The sequence below is a fragment of the Anolis carolinensis genome, chromosome 1, assembly GCF_035594765.1.
Source record: "Anolis carolinensis isolate JA03-04 chromosome 1, rAnoCar3.1.pri, whole genome shotgun sequence".
NCBI classification, from domain to species: domain Eukaryota; kingdom Metazoa; phylum Chordata; class Lepidosauria; order Squamata; family Dactyloidae; genus Anolis; species Anolis carolinensis.
This window is the reverse complement of record NC_085841.1, coordinates 314,329,684-314,353,447: the sequence shown is the minus strand read 5'-3', so window position 1 is coordinate 314,353,447 and position 23,764 is coordinate 314,329,684. Positions and strand designations below refer to the sequence as shown.

General features: G+C 42.5%; 1 long non-coding RNA gene across 1 annotated transcript; it reads left to right on the top strand.

Moving 5' to 3' along the window:
* Positions 1 to 6,404: 6,404 nt before the first annotated feature.
* LOC134295471 (uncharacterized) lies at positions 6,405 to 12,794 on the top strand. The gene is made up of 3 exons (XR_010002053.1): positions 6,405 to 9,188; positions 10,800 to 10,892; positions 12,244 to 12,794. It is a non-coding gene; the product is annotated as an uncharacterized LOC134295471 (long non-coding RNA).
* Positions 12,795 to 23,764: the final 10,970 nt, after the last annotated feature.

The following is a 23,764-nucleotide window of genomic DNA, read 5'->3' as shown; positions in this document are numbered from 1 at the left end:
GTTTTGGCATGGACAAAACACCTACCAAATTATATTGTTGCTAGCAGTCGTTCACTTTGAAAATGACGTCATACTATATGCTCTGTTACTGATCCATGCAGTTGTTCAACATTATACATTGTGCTGTGTGCCTTTAAATCATTTCCAAATTATGGTAACCCTAAGATCAACTTATTATAGAGTTTTCATTGCAAGAATGGGTTAAACCCTTTGGCTGAACTTATGGCAAGAGTGACGCAATGGGTTAAACCCTTGTACCTGCTGAACTGCTGACCTGAAGGTTGGGTTGCTGACCTCAAGGTTGCCGGTTCAAATCCGCGAGATGGGGTGAGCTCCCATCTCTCAGGTCCAGCTTGCGGGGACATGAGAGCAGCCTCTCAGCTAACACATCCGGGTGTCCCCTGGGCAACGTCTCTGTATATGGCCAATTCTCTCACACCAGATGCAACTTGCTCCTCAAGTTGCTTCTGACATGAAAAAAATGGCAAGATTTGTTCAGAGCGTTTTTGTCATTGCCTTCATCTGAGGCTGAGTGAGTGTGATTTGCCCAAGGCCCACCAGTGGGTTTACACAGCCAAATAGAGATTCCAGCTCTGATCTTCAGAGCCATGGTCCAGTGTTCAAAAACATACATACAAAACATAGAAAAACAATATTAAAATGGAATCAAACTTTTAATAACACCACAGCCCTTTTTACAATGTCATATAATCCAGATTATCAACGCAGATAAACTGCATTATCTGCTTTTAATTGGATTACACTATCATATAATCCTGCTCAAAGCAGATAATCTGGATTTTATATGGCAGTGTAGATGGACTTAAATGTGCTTCAAAAATACCATTCAAAATGGTAAAAAGTGTAAAATCATTTTAAGAGCACAATTAAAAAAAAGCAGAGCATTCTATTAAAAGCCCCTTCTTTGAACGCCTCCAGCTCTCCAAAGCATTGTTGTTTCTGTTGGAGTTGAGTGCCATCAAGTCATTTCCAACCTATGATAACCCTAAAGTATCACTGGGCTTTCTTGGCAAGATTTGTTTGGAAGCTGTTTGCCACTGCCTTCCTTTGAGGCTGAGAGAGTATGATTTACTCAAAGTCACCCAATGGGTTTCATGGCTAAGCCTGGATTCCAATCCTGGTCTCCAGAGTTGCAGTCCAATGCTCAAACTACTACACCAAATGCCTTTACCTGCCGATGAAAAGACAGCAAATAGGGAACCACCCCAGTATCCCTATGAAGGGAACTCCAAAACCTAGAGGCTTTGGGCTCCATGGAGAGAATAATGTACAGAATTATTTGTTTCCTCCCACAGAGAAGAAGAGACTAAAGAAATAATTTGTCCTTATATGTGAGGATGGAATAATTCCATTTGGTACACATAATTCATTGACAAAAAGGGATGCTACCAGCTGCTTTCCTGTGTTATGAAATTACATACTTTAGCCACAGGAGGGAACCAACGCTACAGGAAACAGTATAATGCAATTGTAAGGATGGCATTTGCTGCTACAAACCTGTAACACTCTATATTCCCTCATGCTAACCTAACCTGTGATGTGCTACATCCTCTGCATTTATCATATTTCTGAATGGTGTAGGGCAGCCTTCCACAAGCTATATCTGTAAGCGTTTTATTGCAACTTCTATCAGCCCCAATCATTGCAGCAAACAATTGTGGGTTTACACTCCAACCCATTTGGAGGACATCATGTTGTGGGAGGGTGCATCTACACTCTGGCATTTGTGAAATTTGACGCCATTTTAGCTGCCATGGCTCAATGTTACATAATCATGGAAGTTGTAGTTCAGCTTTCTCCTCCAATGAGTGTTAGTACCTCACTAAGCTACAAGTCCCAGGAGGCTTCCATAGTATTGGGCCATGGCAGTTAAAGTGGTATTAAACTGCATTAATACTATAGTGCAGATGTTTTTCAAGATCTCTGTGATGCTGTGTCTGCATCATCTCTTTCCAGCTTTGTTTAATCAAGGGTCAGCATGTTGGCTCCTGTTCTCTATTGGAAAGCTCTAGAAATGGACAAAAAGGACAGTGACATTCTAAGATGAACAATTTATCGATACTCTCCCTGCTGCTTGGGCAGCAGAAATCATGTGGGTGGAGGTCTAGCTAGTCAGCCCCCCTTCAACTCACACTGTCATTACGAGCCACATCATCCTTGTCATCTCTCATGGTGGTAGCATCATTCATTTCCTGGTTCTAAGAACATGATCATCAGTATTCAAAGAATTTGAAGTGCTGTGGATGACCTATAAACTAGCTCTATATACAGTACCTTAGGTTTGTGCTATTTGAAGAACCATACCTCCCTATTTGAGCTCTAAGATCTTTGGAAGAGTCCCTTTTCTCTGTTCCACTCTCTTCTCAGGCTTATTTGGTGGGATTGGTTTGCCATAAGTCAGAATTAACTTGAATACACATAGCAACACACCTATCACATTTGCGAATCATCTTCCCGGTCCTTTCAATATTGGCATCCAGCATTGATTAATGTTGAGCAGAAGCTGAAGCAGTTCTGCAAATATTCTTCCATGAAACTTAATAAAGTGAAGGGGATAGTAGTGAGAGGCAAAATAAGACTTCTGCATTCCCATAAGAATCATGTCATGTTATTTTAACATTGAAGAGATAAGAAGCACTCACACCCAGAACTTACATTTGCTATGTCCACATTCCTTTGGTACTTTTAATGGTCCCCTTTCTTTTGATAGATAGGACCTCATCCCATGAGCGGCTGGGAAGCAGAGGGAATTGTCTTACCCTCTTTCTCCATCTTCTAGGATGGCCAGCCATTTCATGCCCTTTCCACGCCTTTCACTGCCTTCTCTGAGGCTTCTGCAGTTGGGAGTTGGGTATAACCCATCTCCTGAAAATTGAGGCTTCCCCCTGTTTCCCTGCACTGCTGCCACAGAGACTTACCAGAAGTGGCCTTGCATCAAATTTGGCCTCCATGGGGCTCTGTGGCGGCAGCACAGATAGTCTCATGCCAACATGGGATGAAGCCCTAAAACTGCATTTCTAAATGCACAACTGAAATGTGAAGATTGAAGAAAATTTCATTGCAGGGTTAGAATAATTACATGGATTGAATGCCTTCATTTTGCTCACCCCACCCACCATAGCTCCACTCCTGCACTTACTACATTTTCCATTTGAAGAAAGATGAGTCAACCAAACAATCAAAAATAAACCATCAGAGATCTGTCATCTTTTTACTTAATATGATTTTTGCCATTTCTCCCTCATCACTCGCTTCTTCAAGGTTCAGCATCCCTTATCTGTAATCCTGAAATCCAAAATACTTAAAAATCCAAAATTGTCCACATGGGTGTCTGAGATAGTTACACCTTAGCTCTCTGACAGTTCAGTGTGCACAGACATTGTTTCATGCACCAAAAATGTTTTAAGGCTGTTACCTTCAGGCTATATATATATAAGTTACATATGAAATGTAAGTGTATTTCCTGTTTAGACTTGGATCCCATTTTTCATTATACACATATATGCAAAACTGGGGGTGGGAGTGATCCAAATCTCAAATATTCTTGTCACAGCCATTTTGGATAAGGGAAACTCAACTGGTCAGCCTATTGGATCCAACATGGAGTTTCTACACCCAGCAATTATCTTGCCATTACCATCCCACAGTTTCTTGTTGAATTTCCAGTGTCCATGTATGTATTAGAAACATTATTCAAGACCAGATATGCACTGAACTGCACTGGAATGAGTGAATTAGCAGTGTATCATTTCAGGAAAGGTTAGTCACATACTGAGAGGGCTCCAAATGAATCAGTGGTATTTAAAGACCACAGAGGTTCTTAATTAAAATAAATCAACTTGATTTTGAGTATGGGTGAAAAGGATATTGCAAAGGTCAGAACTGTTCCTAATAAGCTGTATTTGCCAGCATGCATGAAACTATGTAATTTATTTCTGCTTCTTGAGCTTTCATAACTTCAGGGTACATCTGCAAAAACTAGCCAAAACTTTAGAATTGCAAAAAAGTAGGGCATTCTTATATTACTCTAAAATTGCAGCAGAGATGTCATATATTAGTACAGATAGAAGTTGAGATATGTTGCCCACAGCACCCACCAACTCCACACAACCTGAAAAATGGGAGATGGAAATGGATGGGAGGATAAATTTTCTAATTACCATAATTATCCAAATATTCACTGTTACAGGATGGCAAAGGAATACAGTGGAATTCATATATCAATATACATTGAAAGGGTACAATGAATCTTGGTGGATCTAGATCAGTGGTTCTCAACCTGTGGGCCATAGCCCAGCAGTGGGCCGTGAAAGCAAAAATTCGGTCTGCGAACCTCCTTTCTCTTTAATTATTTTACTATATTAATTTTTATTTCAGCTCCTTTCCACAGAGTTGACCATTGCATTGGGTAGACCACATCAGATCTAGATTATTAAATATGGTTTTCTGTGGGCAAGCAGATGGTGATTACTGGATGGCATATGTTCTGTAACGGAAACTAGAGCTGATGTAGTCTATCAAATGCAATTTTCTGAATCAACACCCCAAATAACCAAACTGAATCTAAAATTGACCAAAAACTTATTTGTAACCCTTTTGGTACTAATGTTGGGGAGTGGTCCCTGGTCAAAGTGGGCCCTGTTCAAATGGGCTCTGGTCAAAAAAAAGGTTGGGAATCACTGATCTAGATGAATACAGTCTACCCTCATAATTCGTAGGTTCCTAAGAGGCCAGCATGCTTGAGGTATGGTAGAGAGGGGAGATAGATCTAACATTGATGTCTTCCATGGGTGGTGATGTCTTTGGAACAATCCAAACACGCCACTGGTTTCCAGAGAGGATGGGTTTGGGGGAGTGGGGAGATCCACACCCCTCCCCCGCTGTCCATTATGGCTGGGGCATCTTTCGAACATTCCTAATATGCCCCCATCCACAGAGTTTGACTGGCGAGGGCCATGGATCCAACACATGCCACCATTTCCTGATGGTGAAATGTTCTCTGGTATGGGGGGTATCATAGTTTTTCCACATTCACAGGGGTTCTCCACCCCTAACCCTCACAAATGTGAAGGGTCAACAATATTTTGGTTCCAAAGTAGTGCAACATTACTGAAGCCCTCCAAGTGTGTAATCCACTAAAGTAGGGAGAGGAAGTGCAAGGCTCAAAGCAGAACGTGATGGGAAAGGAGTGGTAGTAATTAAGGGAGTGGAAGTGGATGAGAGTTGGGGGAAATGTTTTGCTTAACTATCCATGTTCCTAGCACTCTGTGAGCAACTATGAGCACACTAAAGTTGACAAATGGGTTTGTGGCAGCTCCTCCCCAATTAAAAATAGCCAATATTGCATATTATATAATACTATACAATAGGAACAAGAATAAAATCAATAGAAAAGGAAAACTGAAATGCACCCCAGAAAAACATATAGGCCAAGACACGCAAGAAATTGGAATTTATCAACCTTTTAGGCTTAAATGGCATGGCATTTTGTTAGACAAGCTAATAAATTGTATAGCAGCATTGAATGTTTGCCATATATGTACCTTGTAATCCGCTCTGAGTCCCCTCGAAGAGATAGAGCATAATATAAAGTATATTATTAGAATTATTATTAATAATAAATCCATTCTCTTTCATATTTCCCACTTTTTTCCATCCTAAATATTCAGTTGCTTCAGTTAGATTTCCAGACCTTTGTCTCTCTCCTTACAAGAAGCAGATTAGCCTGCCTAGCAATAAAGGGAAGTGGTGCATTTCTTCCAGTCCTAATTCTTCTTCTCCTTAGGACTTTCTGTCTTATTGAAATGCTGGATTTATTGGAGAAAGAGCTATACACCCTAACATTCTAAGTTACAGCATCCTAAAACTCATTGAATTATGATGTTAACATCAGTGTTAATCGGAAAGCCTACTGGGCCCATTTAAGCTGTAGCAGGAGGGGAAAATTCAACAAGTTAACAAATGAGTATGTCAATTAACTAGCCATTTATAAGCTCTGCTTTCAAGCATGAGAGGAGTGAGTCATCCTTGTATGAATAAGATCCTGTCCATGAATTGTATGCCTAACAGCTAGCCCCTATGTGAACGAACTGGCAGGCCATACTAGTTTCCAGTTTATATATATATATATATATATATATATATATATATATATATATATATATATATAAATCAAGAATTGGAAACCTCTGCCTGTGCTCTCCATTTGGCCCACAGTAGCTCCTTGCTGAGTCCCATTCTCTTCCCAAGTCTTGTTCCCTGCACTGCTGATTATGGATCAAAGATAATAGAAGGGATTCTCTTTGCATACAAGGTGTCACCCAACCAGAGCAAGAAGCTGCATATGAAATTGCCTGTCCCTTTTCCCCTTACAATTACAGGAACTGGTGAAGTCCCAAGACTGAGTTCATCTAATTTGGTGGTTCTCAACCTGTGGGTCCCCAGGTGTTTTGGCCTACCACTCCCAAAAATCCCAGCTATTTTACCAGCTGTTAGGCTTTCTGGGAGTTGAAGGCCAAAACATCTGGGGACCCACAGGTTGAAAACCACTGATCTAGTTCCTGGAAGTGCTGGTCAAGTGCAAAACGTGGAGCTTTGCTCTGAAAAACTGAAAATGATAAACATTGGGAATTAGAAAAAACAATTCATTGTCATCAGCACTAATATTTGACAATGTTTGAATAGTTCAGTAACAATTAATCTTAATTTTTCAAATGTTAGTTCTCAAAACAGGTTATTGGATTATACAAAGAATGGCAAAGATCTTTTCACTGATGACCTCACAATAGTACATTTCATTACTGGCTCCTTCAAAGAGGCTTTTGAAAATGTTTCTTTCCTCCAACCTGAATTTTCCCAGAGGGACTACAAACACATAATATGATTGTTTCTCAGGAATGATGGGTGTCCAGAATGCCTGAGAACCTTCAATCTGGGAGAAGCTGTCCCAAGGCATTTCGAAAATTTGGTCAATTAAGTTTGTTGCTCATTTATAACACTCTTTTCTTTCCAGTCCCACTAATATGTCAGTATTTAATAAAGAGTTGTTTTAGTTAGAGGACACTAATCCACTGCAAGTACAGCTATAGGTGGATACAGTATAGCTACAAAGATCAGTCAGTGAATCAAGTGTGAAGAGAGATTTTTGAGAGTCTCTGAATGTATGCAAAATTGAATCATTGCATTGTTTCTATGTACTCTTACATGAAAAAGTGTGGTCTCGAAAGATTGGGGTATAAGGATGGGATCCAAAATTTGGTCAGTGGTATCTTCAGATTAAACATTCAAGAATCTAAGCAGCCACTGTTTTCTGCATCCCATCTTGCCTTAAAACCTATTTATATAAATTGGATCAAGGGAAAAAAGCAGAATGAGAAGCACAGTGTAACAGGGCTTCTTCTCCAAATTGTGCTGTGCTCTCTTTTACGGCCTTGTCTTTTCCTTTAGGCCACAAAATCTGGTTGGCCTTTCTTTTTTACATACTTGCACAGAAAGAATTCAAGATGCAGATAAGAGAACCTCACAATAATCCTGCCTTTGAGGGGGAATGGTGGTGACGTAAATTATCTGTGGTTGACAAGATGCTTCTGTAAGAAAAATAATTTCTGGAGCTTCTCAGTAGCCAAAGGGAGCAAGAGGGGAAATGGACACTGGTAGGGCCCCGTTGTCAATCCTCAGATAGTAAGAGGCCTACATACACAGTCACTGCTTTGACAGGTGAATCACGGGAGAGGAATGAGTAACAGTCCATAGACACAGAGCTCGCCAGGAGAGAGTGAGTAATGTGACATTTATTAGATTGCACAGCCTTGGCATCCATCAAAGTCAAAGAGCTGGAGAGTGACATAACCATGGGCAGAGAAAGCGAAAGGGGAGGCCGTCCATCTGCAACGGACTGTTTCTTCCCTGCACCCCTAGCAGTGGCTGCTTTTTTGGAAGGCTGCCTAGAGCAGTGGCTGAATCGAGTTATGTTGACAGTGATGGATGCAAAGCAATCCATGGGGCTGTTTCGTTTGCTTCGGTAGCAGGCAAGACACCCTGCTGGCAGCAGTGACAGAGCAAGATGCTCTGAACCTGGAGCAGTCACGAGCTCAGGACAGAAACAGCAGGAGGAGGCCTTTGGAAGGAGCCCTTCCCTGTTTCCAGTCGTAAGTTCCACTCATGGAACCACCTGGTGAGCCTTTATGTCCACTGGCCTGTGTCACTCCTGGAGATGAGGAATCGGGGACATATACGTATCATGGTGGAATGCAAAGAAGTTAAAAGGAATAAGATAAGATAGGCTTGCAAATAAATCTGATTTTCAAAGTTCTCAGTATTTGGTAAATGGAAAGGGTTTGGGGGGGGGGGGCAGAAAGAAGAGAAAGAGGAGATGACATTAGAAGAAAGAGGATGTTTCGTACCACATCCTGAATGCACCTGGCAGAAGCTGTAAGACAACATATTTATAAATAAAAATAACAGCAACAACAACAATATTTGTTACCCGCCTCTCCTCACAGCTTGAGGCAGGGCACAACAACACACATCACCATAAAATACCATAAAATACATAAACCCAAATGTTTCCTATCCTAGGCAGTGGTGTTTGGTGGTCAATCAAACTGTGAATTTGATCTGGGTTTTAGTCTGAACTTTAATGGTGCTGAACCTATTTCAGAGATAGTCTTCAGCGCCTGTAAAATTTCAATTAATCCCAGTGTAGATTCTCTGTCTGACTGAAAGGGAAAATACCAACTGTCACAGATTCTGGGGTGATTTTATAATACAGATAACTAGTTGCCTCAAAAAACATGGTAGAAGTTAATTGCAAACCTCTTCATGTCCCCCCCCCCCAAAAAAAAAATTCCTCTCACATTGCTGGTCTCAATGTTGATGCAACAGTTTTACATGCGACTGGTCGTCAGTACACATCATAGAATCAAGATTGGGCTGCCAAAGTCACATTCACTTCATTGCACTGCTTTGTGAGAAATAAATACTTGTGAGTGTGAATCTAGTTGCCAGGATGCAATCTGCAGAGGCTTTACTTTTAATGTCAACTTTGCACCAGGCTGTTGTGTAATCTGTACTTATCCATTGTTCCAGGTCAAACTCATCACCAACCTGTTCTTTGAATGGGGCTTAAGGATTGTTTCACAGCAGGTGAAGGAAGATCAGAAGTAAAGGTGGGAGGCACAGCAGCTGTAACAGTAATATTAGATGCAAAAGTTAGTAATATCTACACTGGATCTACACTGCCATATTATGCAGTTTTAGAATGCAGGTTACCTGCATTAAATTGGAATATATGGCAATGTAAACTAATCCAGTTCAGTGCAGTTAAACTGTATTCTGAAACTGCATTACTATATTTGGCAGTGTAGATCCAGCCTTAGAAAACAATACTGTGTGTGTTGTCGAAGGCTTTCATTGTTGAAATCACTGGGTTGCTGTGAGTTTTCTGGGCTGTGTGACCATGTTCCAGAAGTATTTTCTCCTAACTTCTGGAAGGCCATACAGCCCCGAAAATTCACAGTAACCCAATATTGTGTGGTCCACACACTTGGTTCTTCACTCTCTAAACTAGTCCCTTGCCTTCAGAGCAGCGAAGAACAATGGCTCATTGCTAATGCTAAAGCACAGTTCCAATGGCAGTCCTAATATTGGGTGAACTAGTGGGTGCATCTACACTGTAGAATTAATGCAGTTTAACATTTTACGTGCCATTGCTCAATGCTATGGAATCAGGAGAGTTGTAGTTTGCTGAGGCACCAGCAGTTTTTGGCAATAGTGGCCAAAGACCCTATAAAACTACATCTCCCATCATTCCATAACACTGAGCCATGAAAATAAAAGTTCTGGCAAACTATTAATTCTACAGTGTAGATACACCCTGCATTTGCAAACTGGGTTCTTCGCAGTATCTGAGCAATAGTGGCACAATTCATTGCTCCTTGACAGTCATTAATAAAATAAATGCATTTAAGTAAGTGGGTTTGTTGCACACTGCCTATTACGCACTGAAAATACTGAACTCTGCCCCTGGGGCTGGCAGAGAGCAGTGAGATCTTGACTCACTCAGCTCTTGCATTAGTCTTTACAGATGAGCAATTATGCACTTCCATTTAATCAATACAAATGGGCCTTTAAACAAAGCTCTGCCATTTTGATTGTTTGACAGGAACTGTAATTTGCCAGCTTGCTCCTTACACTTGACCATGCAGCTCAAAGAAATTGGATCAAATATTTTCATGCATTCAGTAAGATGGGGTGTGTGAGAGAGAGATTGATTGAGAGAGAGGGGGGGAAAGAGAGCCAAAGAGAGCTTCAGTCTAGAAAAGTAAGGGCTAATAAGTCTCTGCTGTTCAAGACTTTGGATGACATCCTGTTGGAGAATTACAATGACGTAAATCAGACTTATGCCATTACAGGTCTGATTTACAGCTTAGGTTCAGATGATGTGAAAGCCCCATATGAGCCTTCCCAAGTCTTACAATCTTCCTGGGAGAGCTCTCTCCCTGTTTCACTGCCCTCCAAGCTTCAGTTGGAGGAGAGAGTGGAATGACATGTAACTGTGTGTTGTTTTAATATGCCTTGTGTATTTTAAATATTTTAAAAAATTTTATGTGTAGTAATCGGGTTTTAATTGAGGCACGCAAGGTACTCTTTTAACCTTTTAGCTTATATTGCTTTAGCTGCTAGGTTTTCATTTATGGTATAAGCTGCTTTGACTCCTGTGCAGGAGAAAAGTGGGATATTAATCAAACCAATAAATACTCTCTTTTTTATTTTTGCAGAAACTGGAATTCACTAGCAACCAAGCAACAATTACAGCCATCTCAAATCACACTTGTTCTCTGCTGAAACCCTTCACACCCAACCATTCCTTGGTCAGTAGAGCCGGGGATAAATTCAAGACCTTATTTGCGGGAATTGCGCAACTTCTTCCCCCAAGACTCACTTGTTAAGTCAATTGGTATTGAAGAAAGTGGTTTCGCTATGTAGATGATTACATAAGAAATCTAGCAACCAGCTTGAGGCCCAGATGGGGATTACACAAACTACAGAGCACTGATGTACATTAGGGGCTTTCTTTTGTGCACTTTCTCGAGTGTTGGTTGTCCAGCCGTCACAATTTGAAGCTTTGAACTGTAGCAAATAATCAGTGTAGATAGTGCCTCAAGCTGCCAACCTAAAGCAAATAGTACACAAGTAAGTGTTTGGGTTTATTTATACTGTAGGATTAATGAAGTTTAACACCGCTTTAACTGCCATGGCTAAATGATATGGAATCCTGGTGTTTGTAGTTTGGTGAGGCACCAGCCCTTTTTGGCAAAAAAGACTAAAGACCTTATAAAACTACAAGCTCTGTGATTTTGTAGCATTGGGCCATAGCAATTAAAGTGGTGTTGGGCTGCATTAATTCATCAGCACAATGGAAAAGCCCCAGCTTGGCAGCAGTTCATACAAGGATGTTCTTGCAGTAAACAGGAAAAAAAAATTTGGACTACAGCTCCCACAAATTCTTGCTAGTCCATATCATTTGGTGCATTGTGGGAGCTACATGTTGAAAAAATAATTATCCCAAGCTCTGGTAGTGAGAAACCTCCATCCAACCCTGTGGTTGTTGGTCAGTTTCTTGTTCCTCAGTTTCCAGATACAAGAACAAGCACAGGAAAGGCTCACCTCTTCTGCTGAAAAGACAGTGGAATAGGAACAGATTTTTTAAAATGACAATCTAAGACTATATTCATCTCTACATACATGTCCAAAATGCAATAATAATATTATCAGTTCTCCTCCTTTCCCTTGATCTCTGTTTCATGAGAAAAAAGGAAGAAAATGAATTATTTATAATAGAGAAACCCCTCATTAAAAGGGCCCCCATGCCCTTAAGCAATGTGTGAAAAGGAAAATGTAGTGGTTTAAATGGAAGCCTCTTTTGACTTTGCCTTTTGTTGAGAGAAAGGTGGGATATAAATCGAATACATAAACAAAGAAGGTCACTGTGCAATAATAACCTTCTTTGTTTATGTGTTAGATTTATATCCCACCCTTCTCTCAACAAATGGCAAAATCATAAGAAGCTTCCATATCAGTAAAGGGGAAAGGTTGATAGGAACGATCTCCCTCTTCATGGGAAAGGGAGACCCACACTGTCCTAAGCTTTCTATAGGGTAGTACTGTAAATGTAGTACATATTGTATGGATAGCATCCTGAACACACTCAAATTTGTCTAGTTTCAGAAGCTAAAGAAGACCAGGCTTGACTAGTACCTGGATGAGAGCAGATGTATGAACTCTATTTGAAACCATCAAGGATCTCCAAGTGGAAAAATCCAGCTTGAAACCTCTGAGAGATGATGCCAATAAGGGCTGTCTACAGGACAGATCGAAAGTGGCAACTGCGGCAGGCCCAGTCGCTACTTTTATGCCTTGGCTCCTTGCATAGACAACATGGACTAAATGGACTAATGGTCTAATGAAAAAAATGAGAATATCCAATAAAATGTGAAGGAAAAAAAGGAATCAAGGCCATGAGGGTGATTTTCCAGTTGCTTTCCCCTGAAGAAGGCCACACAAATATTGATTGGCTGTAATACGTTGAGTTAATTTGCATAATAAAACTTCACTGCATGTCATGAATTTTCACTCCCTTATATTGCTCTTTTGAAAACCTGGCAACACTAGCTGTATGGCATAGGCTTGGGCAACTACACCACTTATGATGCCCAATCTCTGCCTCTGTATCCTCCCAGCGGAATGCACCAGGGGCCTTTACACATTACACGGTTATAGCACTATGTTTTCACTCTAATTTGCATTGTAACCAATGGCTTCCCGGGATTTGCAGGTTTGGAGAGGGTGATTTGAATTCTGAGCTACAGAACTCATCATGAAATTACAAATCTCAGGATTCCATATGATCTAGTCATGGTGGTTGAAATGGAATCATAATGTTATAACTGAAATTGGCCCAATTTTATTTTAATTAGGCTTTATTTTCAGATGAGGGGCCTTCCCCACTTGCAGGGATAGAGGCCAAATTTCTGCATGAGGATGGAAGTCAAAGATATAACTGTGTTAGTCTGAAACATTTGTTTGCAAAGGGCTCTTGTTGTCTCTAAGGTGCTACAAAATCCCTTTGCATGCTGCAATATGGTATCTTTTTGCAGTTCTTTGCATAATTTTTCAGGCAATTTTTGCACGTGCACACGTACACGCACGCACACACACATATGTAAGATATATATATGTAAGATATTACTTCTCCTGGATGACTGCAAAAAGGGAATGGGATCACATTCATGCTTTCACAGTATAACAACTACTTTTTTTTTATATGAGTAGGTTTCTCAGATTATGAGATTAATAAAAGCAATGGATACTAATGAAACAGGCAATTTATAGATTCCAAATAAACCGCATACCTTTTGCACAATGTATAGTATTTTCTAGTACTTAAATGGATGCCCAAGACTGCACTCTACACAGCTTGTAGTCCAAGGAAAAAACAGAGAGAGTATGATGAAAAGTGACAACATTGCTCTCCCTGTGGCTAAGGATTGTTGGTTGACCACAGTGATGCCCCTTAAGCCTCTATCACATGCCCATGGGTGAAAGGCCATATATATCTATGCCACAAAGATATAGCTCCAGTCAGACTTCAGGACAAAATGGAAACAGCACAAATCAATAAATATGCACAGGAGCAACTCTTGTGGGCTGGGAAGTCAATATATAACAATAAATTATTGTTCTGCATGGGAAAATAACTTATTGTTATTTTGTCCCTTCTAGACCAGAAAAGTAGCTTAGTCCTAGTAGGAGATTATGTTAATTTTCCACATATGGTTTATCTCAGAGCTTGGAAGGTTTCTTTTTTCTAGACTACATTTTCCAAAATACCCCGACCAGCATGCCCCTCAGTTTTCTGACAATGCCAGATAAAGCTGGCATAAAATACTGCCATTTTGGCCTGGAACGTTCTTATAAACTACTGTGTCATGAATATGATTCATATATTGACTTGGAGACACATGCATAAAAGACGAAAGAAGAGCAAGAATGGCAAGATGGGATGATCACTATGAAAAGCTACCATTGTTGTGGAATATTACAGAGGCAGAAACAGCAAGAAGGAAATCAACAGCCTGTACAAAAGAATTGCTTCAGATCTCTCATAGACACCTTTCATCAGCAGGCCCATCTCTCAGATTAAAAAATAGACCTCATATAAGAGTACTGGGACTCTTTCACTCTACACAGACCACCTACTACAATGCAACCTGAGCCCTGCCACGTGCACAATGGAGGACCTTCTTATAGCAACACCAGGGGCACTTCAAGTGGCCAGCTACTAATCAAAGGACGTTTAGTATAATGCCAAGTTTTTAACTTTGTTTGTGTTTTTAAATACATTACAACTGTACTCTCGGTTCGTTTCTGATACAATAAATAAGTAAACACTACACAGTTAATAGTACAAGCGCATTTACACTGCAGAATTAATTCATTTTAACTGCCATTGCTCAATGCTATAGAATCATGGGAGTAGTTTTTTGGTGTGGCACGAACACTCTGGCAGAGAAGGCTAAAGACCATGCAAAAGTCCCAAATCCCATGATTCCATAGTATTGAACCATGACGGTTAAAATTGGTATTGAACTGCATTAATTCTACAATGTAGATACACCCTTTGATTAGACTTTAACTGCAAAATTTCCATGCCATGAAATCCTGGGACTTGTAGTTTATGGAGGAGTATTTAGAATGCCGAAAGGGCTCCAGTGCCTCAACAAACTACAAATCCTAGGATTCGATAGGGCATGGGCATGGCAATTCAAGTTAATTCAGTGATATACTTGTGTTGTATGTAAGGGCCCATTTCAAGTAGCCCCCAAGTAGGTGTTGCTATGCACTGTTTTAACCCCCAGGTAAAATTCAAAAGTGAACACCTAAAAGCAGCAGAGAGTGCTCACAGTTGGTAGAAGGAGAGGATGGGGAAAAGACAGGAGATAAGGAATCAATTAGAGATGTGTACATAGACAATGTAGGTGACGAAAACGCATAGATGATTCTCCCATTGATTTCCCTGTCTGCCTGGATTCTCCCCCAGATCCTTACAACATTCAAAATTCATTTCGTATTTCAGCATGCCAGGAAGCAGGGGGATCCAAGCACATGCTCACAATATTGAAGAAATATCCTGCTGTCCTCTTTGGATTTTTGTTTGGCTGTGTTGTTCAGAGCTACACCACACCAGTCAAAGAGCTGAGAATTGAGAATTAATGAAGACCTTCTAGCTTGCACGCCTCAACTCTATCTTCTGGAATCAAGCCATCACAATAGATTTCAGCCGCCATAAAACCGTAAACTGTAAAATGTAATGACATGTTTACATAAGCTTGTCAAGTCAATCTGTCTATACATTTCAGAAGCTTTTATTTCACTTCATTTTGGTAACTTAAAAAATCATGAGAACAGGCAAGAAAAATAAATCAGTAAGCAGAGCTTCTTAACTTTGGGCTGCCTTTCTGTCAAGGAGCTCATTATTTTCTGCTAGAGCACAACAGAAGCAATCTTGGATCTGCCCATTGCCCACTGTTGAAGTAAATCACAGAAATGCAGTAAAAGAAAAAATATTTTCTTAGTCAGCATTTTCCCTTTAAGTCATCGTGGGCTTAAGACTCCTCCTGTCTACTGAGATTATAAAGACTTATCTGAGAGTAAAGGATCTATACTGTGGAATTAATGTACTGTTTTTGTTTTATTATTATGTTCTTGGCATTAAATGTTGCCAACTGTTGTAAGCCGCCCTGAGTCCCCCCGGGTGAGAAGGGGGGGGGGGGGTATAAATGCTGGAAATAAATAAATAATAATACAGTTTGACACCACTTTAACTGTCATGGCTCAATGCTATAGAATAATAATAATAATAACAACAACAACAACAACAACAACAACAATAATTTGTGTAAGAGCGACTTTGAGAAACTGCAAGTCACTTCTGGTGTGAGAGAATTGGCCGTCTGCAAGGACATTGTCCAAGGGACGCCTGGATGTTTTGATGTTTTTACCATCATTGTAGGCGGCGTCTCCCATGTCCCCACATGGAGCTAGAGCTGATAGAGGGAGCTCATCTGCGCTCTCCCCGGGTTGGATTCGAACCAGCAACCTTTAGGTCAGAAACCCAACCTTCAAGTCATCAGACCTGCTGGCACAAAGGTTTAACCCACTGCATCATCAGGGGCTCCTTTTAATAATAATAATTATCATCATCATCATCATCATCATCATCATCATCATCATCATCATCATCATCTTTATTTATAGACTGCCCTATCTCACCAAAAGGACTCAGGGCGGTTTCCAACAATATGGCAATATGGGATTATTTTATATAATATAGAAATATGGGAATTGTATTTTTACATAGTATTTAGCCTCTGCAAAAGAGTACTGATGTCTTGCCACACACTACAAATCCTAAGATTCCATAGCACTAAGTTATGGCAGTTAAAGTGGTATCAAACTGCATCATTCTATAATGTAGACGCATTCTAACTTCTATAAAAATCCACAGAATTTACTTCGGAATAGCTATGCATAGGACTGCTCAGTAAATCCCGTTATCCTGTGTTAAGAGGGAGTCTTCAAAGTGGTGTTGCAGAAAGGCTTATGTTCTTTATGCTGTCTTAAGATTTCCCCGGTATTAAGAGAGGAAGAGCTTATTCAAGAAGGCAAGTGGATTACAGTGCTTTCTCCACTACAGCAATTTAGACATCTTTTCTCTTTTGCTATTTTTCCTCACAGAATGAGAAACATGCAACATATAATTTTCATGACGACAGAAACCAAGTACACAGGAGTCAGAGGGATCATGATGATGCTTCTATGTGGAAAAACACAAGAACACTCAAATTAAGGTGAGGTGCTCCATGCAGTCATGCCTACTACATGACCTTGGAGATGTCTACAGATAATGCCGGCTCTTTGGCTTAGAAATGGAGAGGAGCACCAACCCCCAGAGTCGGACACGATTAGACTTCATGCCAGGGGAAATCTTTTATTTTTACCTTTTACTCTGATTGGAAGTTACTATTGTGAACTCCAACACTTAAGCTTCAATCCAATTGAAACCTCTGACCAATGTAAACCCATTGAATCAATTGAATAGTCGTGAAATGTTGATTTACCAACTTTCCACTGATTCCATGGTGGGTTTACTCTTGTTGACTAACTGTTGGATTCTGGAAATTGCAGTCCAAGAATAGTTTTTCAAAATTCTGTTGGGAAAAAACTGTGACAAAATGCCACAAAATTATTCTCTGATGAATTTCATAGTTACTTACTGTACTACATCTGAAATGGGTTTAGGATTAAGCTTTACACACTATATCCTTCATGTAAAATTAAAAATAAGCATCTAAGTTGATACTTTTTATTCTGCTCTGTCTCCTACCTTTCATCCTACTTTCAAACTACAGGCTTCTCACAGGATGAATTTTTCAAGCAGAAGTTGAAAGTCAATGATGCCTCTTGGCCAAGCAGTGGATTCTGCATTCACAGATTTAACTATCCATGGTTTGAAAATATATATTTTTCAAAAAAAAAATCTAAACACAACCCTTGATTTTGCCAAGGGACACAATTTTACTGTGCCATTGTTCATAATTAGACTTGAGCATCCACAGATTTGGCATTCACAGAGGTCCTGGAATCAAACCTCAGTGGATACAGATGGCCCACTGTACTGCTCTTTTCAGGACTACATCTCAAGACACCACAAAATGTAATACTTCTTTGTATAACCAACAAAGGAAATTTTGGGGGGATGCTGAAACCAGAAATCCCACATCCAGCATAGCCATGCACCATGCTGACTGGGGGATTCTAGAAGCTACAGAACATAAATAAACTTTCAGCCGTTCCACTAATCATGGAAACAACCAGGTATGGAGGTTTATTCTGAAAAGATTTATATGCTGACAAATATATTTGCTTTTCTACACAGGTCTCAGACGTGCCTTTAGGTATGAAGAAACAGGTATGGGAACAAAGAGAGAATGATGCATCAAAATGGTGATATAATTACCCCTCTGTATGCACATATTCCACCATCCATGGCTTGATATTATTCCCTTGTCCAAAAAAAAATCCAAAAAGCAAACTTTGCTTTTGACATTTTATATAAAGTACACCATTTTACTATGCCATTGATCTCTTGCCTCTTGACTGAGCAGCATTCATGAGTGCAGTTGGCCTTCCAGATTCTCAAATTCAACCATACATGGATTCAAAATATTTCCCTGCCCCTGCAAAAAAAAAAATCCAAACCCAAACCTTGAATTTACCAAGAGACACATTATAATATAATGGGATTTGAACAGGGTCCCGGAACCAAACCCCATTAAATACCAAAAGCCCACAGCCCCAATGTTTTGAGGCAACTCCTGCTTGTCCTTAAGGCGGTAGAGTGTCCCCTTGCAGACAGTATGATGGTTGGAGGCTCTCTAGAGCAGTTCAGGAGGCAATTGAACCAACTGGTCTCAGGTGTATCTACACTACAGAATTAATGCAATTTGATGCCACTTTCACTGCCACGGCTCAATACTATGGATTCCTGGAAGTTGTGGTTTGGTGGGCACCAGGACTCATTGACAGAGAAGGCTAAATGGGTTGCTGTGAGTTTTCCGGACTGTATGGCCATGTTCCACTTCTGCAGGAGTTTATCGTATACCATGCAACTGTGGACAAGTCTACATAGGGACCACCAAATGCAGCATTGCGCAGACACGAATCAAGTAACATGGAAGGCACTGCAGATTGACTCCACCAGAGAAGTCAGCCATAGCAGAGCACTTGATGAACCAACCTGGACACAGCATATTATTTGAGAACACAGAAATGCTGGACCACTCTAACAACCACCATGTCAGACTACACAGAGAAGCCACTGAAATCCGCAAGCATGTGGACAATTTCAACAGAAAGGAGGAAATCATGAAAATGAACAAAATCTTGCTACCAGTATTTAAACCTCCAAAATCAGGACAGTAAATAAAGAGCAAGACTCAAAAAGCAAGGGAATTCCAGACAAGAATGAATCAGGGCCAGCTAACATTTCCCAACAAAGGATTCCCCCAGGCAGCTACGAGCCAGGCCTTGAAATGGCGGGCCATTAAAATGCTAATCAAGTTGGCAAATTCCAACATTCACACGTACCTCAAGCAGACAAGAGTTCTTTCCCCCACCCTGGACATTCCAAGATATATAAACCTCACTTAGTTTCCAACATACCCCTCAACCTCTGAGGATGCCTACCATAGATGTGGGTGAAATGTCAGGAGAGAATGTTTCTGGAACATGACCATACAGCCCGGAAACGTTATTTATTATTTACTTACCCTGTTTATACCCCGTCTTTCTTTACCCTGAAGGGGACTCATGGTGGCTTACATATGGTAATTATGCAATACCTTATAAACACAAATTAAACATAAGCTTGAAATATTTGCAAATTAAAAATTAATACATATTGGCATTTAAAATATTGCACTCAGTTAAAATCACGCCATCCAAAAATTGTAATCTAAAGCTGTTCCATGGTCATTGTACATATTACACATCTATTATTGCACTGCACTTTTTTCCAAAAGCCTGATCCCAGAGCAAGGTTTTTACTTTCCTTCTGAAGACTAGGAGGGAGTGGGCTGATCTTATATTGCTAGGGAGGGAGTTCCACAGTCAAGGGGCCACCACCGAGAAGGCCATGTCTCTCGTTCCCGCCAGTTACGCTTGCGGGATAAGAGCAGGGCCTCCTCAGATTATTTTAATCTTAAAACACACAACAACCCAATATTTGAAATGCCATACTTTGCCCTCCCCTTGCTGTAGGATACCTGGTGAGTTGAAAGCCAAGATAGGAACTGGTCCTTGGCCTCTGTGTTGGACTGGATTAGATGACTCCTTTCCTCCTACACCAGCGGAGATAGGCCCCTCCTTTAAACAACCAAGTATTGCTGGTGATTTTCTATCTCAGGACAGCTGACTATCCCCTTCAATGGGCAACCTCAATCAGTCATCTCTCCAGGGGGGAGAGGGTTTCCACGGGCAGGGTCTCATTGAGGTGGTTTGGGGGAGAAGGAAGAACGGTCACTTTCGACCCAGGGAGAAGCGCAACAGAGTTTTTGCGACCCTGGAGAGGAATAGGTGTGGTAGTCTTCAGGACAGACCTCCCAGCCTTAAGGTCCTGCTTTTGAACGCCAGATCCGTCAACGGTAAAACAGCTGTTATCCAGGATTTGATCCTGGATGAGGGGGCAGATCTGGCATGCATCACCGAGACGTGGTTGGACGAGCAGGGTGGTGTGAATCTCACTCAGCTGTGCCCACCAGGTTTCGGGGTGCATCAGCAGGCCAGGGCTGGGGGGCGGGGAGGAGGAGTCGCGGTGATTGCTCGGCAGTCCATCGCCCTGATCAGATGCGCCGTTCCGCAGTCTTCGAGGTTTGAGTGTGTCTTCCTGAAGGTGGGAGCCCGAGACAGCTTGGGGATTCTGCTGGTGTACCGTCCACCCCGCGACCCAGCAGTCTCTCTGTCCGAGCTAGCAGAAGTGGTCTCCAATTCGGCCCTGGTCTCCCAACAACTCATAGTTTTGGGGGACTTTAATATTCATGCCGAGACCTCTTTGACAGGTGCAGCTCAGGATTTCATGGTTGCCATGACGACCATGGGGCTGACTCAAGTTATATCTGGGCCCACACATCAGGCGGGACACACGCTGGACCTCGTCTTCATTGTGGACGGTGGGACAGTCAGAGTGGAAGAGCAAAATATTCTTCCATTGTCATGGTCTGACCATCATCTGATCTGTTTGAGTTTCGCTGTGTCTTCTAACCTCCGCAGGGGTGGTGGACCCATTAAGATGGTCCGCCCCAGGAGGCTGATGGATCCGGATGGACTCCTGAGGTCTCTTGGGGATCTTCCTGTTCTGGAGACTGGCGATCCTGTCGATGTCCTGGCTGATCGCTATAATAGTGAGCTGACAAGGGCACTTGACACGATCGCTCCCGAACGTCCTCTTTCGCTGCGTAGAGTCATGTCGACTCCTTGGTTCACTGAGGAGCTGGCTGTGATGAAGCGTGCGAGGAGGGGACTAGAGTGCATCTGGAGGAAATCTCGGGATGTGTCTGACCAAGCACGGGCTAAAGCCGCTATTAAGGCTTACTCCGTGGCTCTGCGAGCAGCCAGGAAAGCTTTCACGACTGCCCGCATAGCGTCTGCGGCCAACAGGCCATCGGAGTTGTTCCGAGTTGTTGGGGAGCTCCTGCGGCCTCCTGAGACCCAGGGGCTTCCTGATGACTTGGCAACTAGGTGCAGCGATTTTGCGCACCACTTTGCAGGCAAAGTTGCTCAGATACGCCATGAGTTGGACTCCAGCTTAATTGTAGTTCCAGCGGAGGTAACCGAGGCACCTGTCTGTCCGATTTTGTGGGATTCTTTCCGGCTTGTTCTTCCGGATGACGTGGAGGGGATTCTTGGGTCTGTGAGGGCGACCACTTGTGCTCTGGATCCTTGTCCCTCTTGGCTGGTTAAGCAGGCCAAAGAGGGGTTGTTGGATTGGTTTGTGGCTATAATAAATGCCTCCCTGGGTCAGGGGTCATTTCCATCTTGTTTTAAGCAAGCGGTGGTAAAACCGTTACTAGAAAAGACCTCGCTAGACCCATCTGTATGTAACAACTACAGACCAATTTCCAACCTCCCGTTTTTGGGCAAGGTTCTGGAGCGGGTGGTGGCCACGCAGCTCCAGGAGTTCCTCGATGACACTGATTTTCTGGACCGCTCGCAGTCTGGCTTCAGGCCTGGGCACAGCACTGAGACGGCTTTGGTCGCCTTGGTGGATGACCTCCGCAGGGAACTGGACATGGGGAAGTGTGACCCTGCTGGTTCTCCTGGACATCTCTGCGGCTTTCGATACCATCGACCATGGTATCCTTCTGGGGAGGCTCTCCGGGATGGGACTCGGTGGCACTGTTTTGCAGTGGCTCCAGTCCTTCCTGGAGGGCCGTTCCCAGATGGTGAAGCTGGGGGACACCTGCTCGGACCCCTGGCCTTTGACCTGTGGGGTCCCGCAAGGGTCTATTTTATCCCCCATGCTTTTTAACATCTACATGAAACCGCTGGGAGAGGTCATCCGGAGTTTTGGAGGGTGTTGCCATCTCTACGCAGATGACACACAAATCCACTACTCGTTCCCACCTGACTCCAAGGAAGCCCCTCGGGTGCTGAACCAGTGCCTGGCCGCTGTGGCGGACTGGATGAGGAGGAACAAGCTGAGGATCAATCCTGACAAGACAGAGGCCCTCCTGGTCAGTCGCTCGTCGGATCGGGGTATTGGGTGGCAACCTGTGCTGGACGGGGTTGCACTCCCCCTGAAATCACAGGTCCGCAGTTTGGGGGTCCTCCTGGATTCAGCGCTGACGCTTGAAGCGCAGGTGTCGGCGGTGGCCGGGAGGGCTTTTGCACAACTCAAACTTGTGCGCCAACTGCGACCATACCTCGTGAAGTCTGACTTGACCACGGTGGTGCATGCATTAGTTACCTCTAGACTGGACTACTGTAATGCGCTCTACGTGGGGCTTCCCTTGAAGACGGCCCGGAAGTTACAGCTGGTCCAACTTTCGGCCGCCAGACTAATAACGGGGGCGAGTTACAGGGAGAGATCTACTCCCCTGTTTAAGGAGCTCCACTGGCTGCCGTTCATCTTCCGGTCCCAATTCAAGGTGCAGACCATCATTTATAAAGCCCTAAACGGTTTGGGACCCGCCTACCTTCGTGACCGTATCTCCTATCATAAACCTGCCCGACCTCTCCGATCATCGGGGGAGGCCCTCCTGTCGCCACTACCTATATCTCAGGCTCGCCTTGTAGGAACAAGGGAGAGGGCCTTCTCTGCGGTGGCCCCTCGCTTGTGGAACTCGCTGCCCATTGAAATCAGGCAAGCCCCCACCCTTTTAGCCTTCAGGAAAGATTTAAAAACATGGCTCTTCCGGTGTGCTTTCGGAGAGTAAATGTTCTATGCTACTCCCCCCCGATATTTATCCTCTAGACTGGTTCACTATCTGATGTCCCGTCCCTCGAGGTTTTATTCTGATCCCTTTCTCACCCAGAGTTTTAATTTTTAATCTAGTTTTTAAATGTAGTATTCATGCGGCCCGCTCGTGTTATATTGCTGTTTTGATCTTATGTTGTACTGTTTATTTTATGTAATGTATTATTTAATTGTATTATGTTATGGTTTATTGTATTGTCTTGGGCATGGCCCCATGTAAGCCGCCCCGAGTCCCCGTTGGGGAGATGGTGGCGGGGTATAAATAAAGTTTTATTATTATTATTATTATTAAGGGCGAACAAATTGAAATTGAATCCAGACAAGACAGAGGTCCTCCTGGTCAATCATAAAGCCAAACAGGGCATAGGGTTACAGCCTGTGATGGTTGGGGTTACACTCCCCCTGAAGGTGCAGGTTCGCAGCTTCAAAGTGATCCTAGATTCATCGTTGAGCCTGGTACCCCAGGTCTTGGCAGTGGCTAGGGAGCTTTTGCACAACTAAAACTTTTGTGCCAGTTGCGCCCATACCTTGGGAAGCCTAACTTGGCTACGGTGGTCCATGCTCTTGTTACATCCCGTATAGACTACTTCAACATGCTCTACATGGGGTTGCCTTTGAAGACTGCTAGGAAACTTCAGCTAGTCCAAC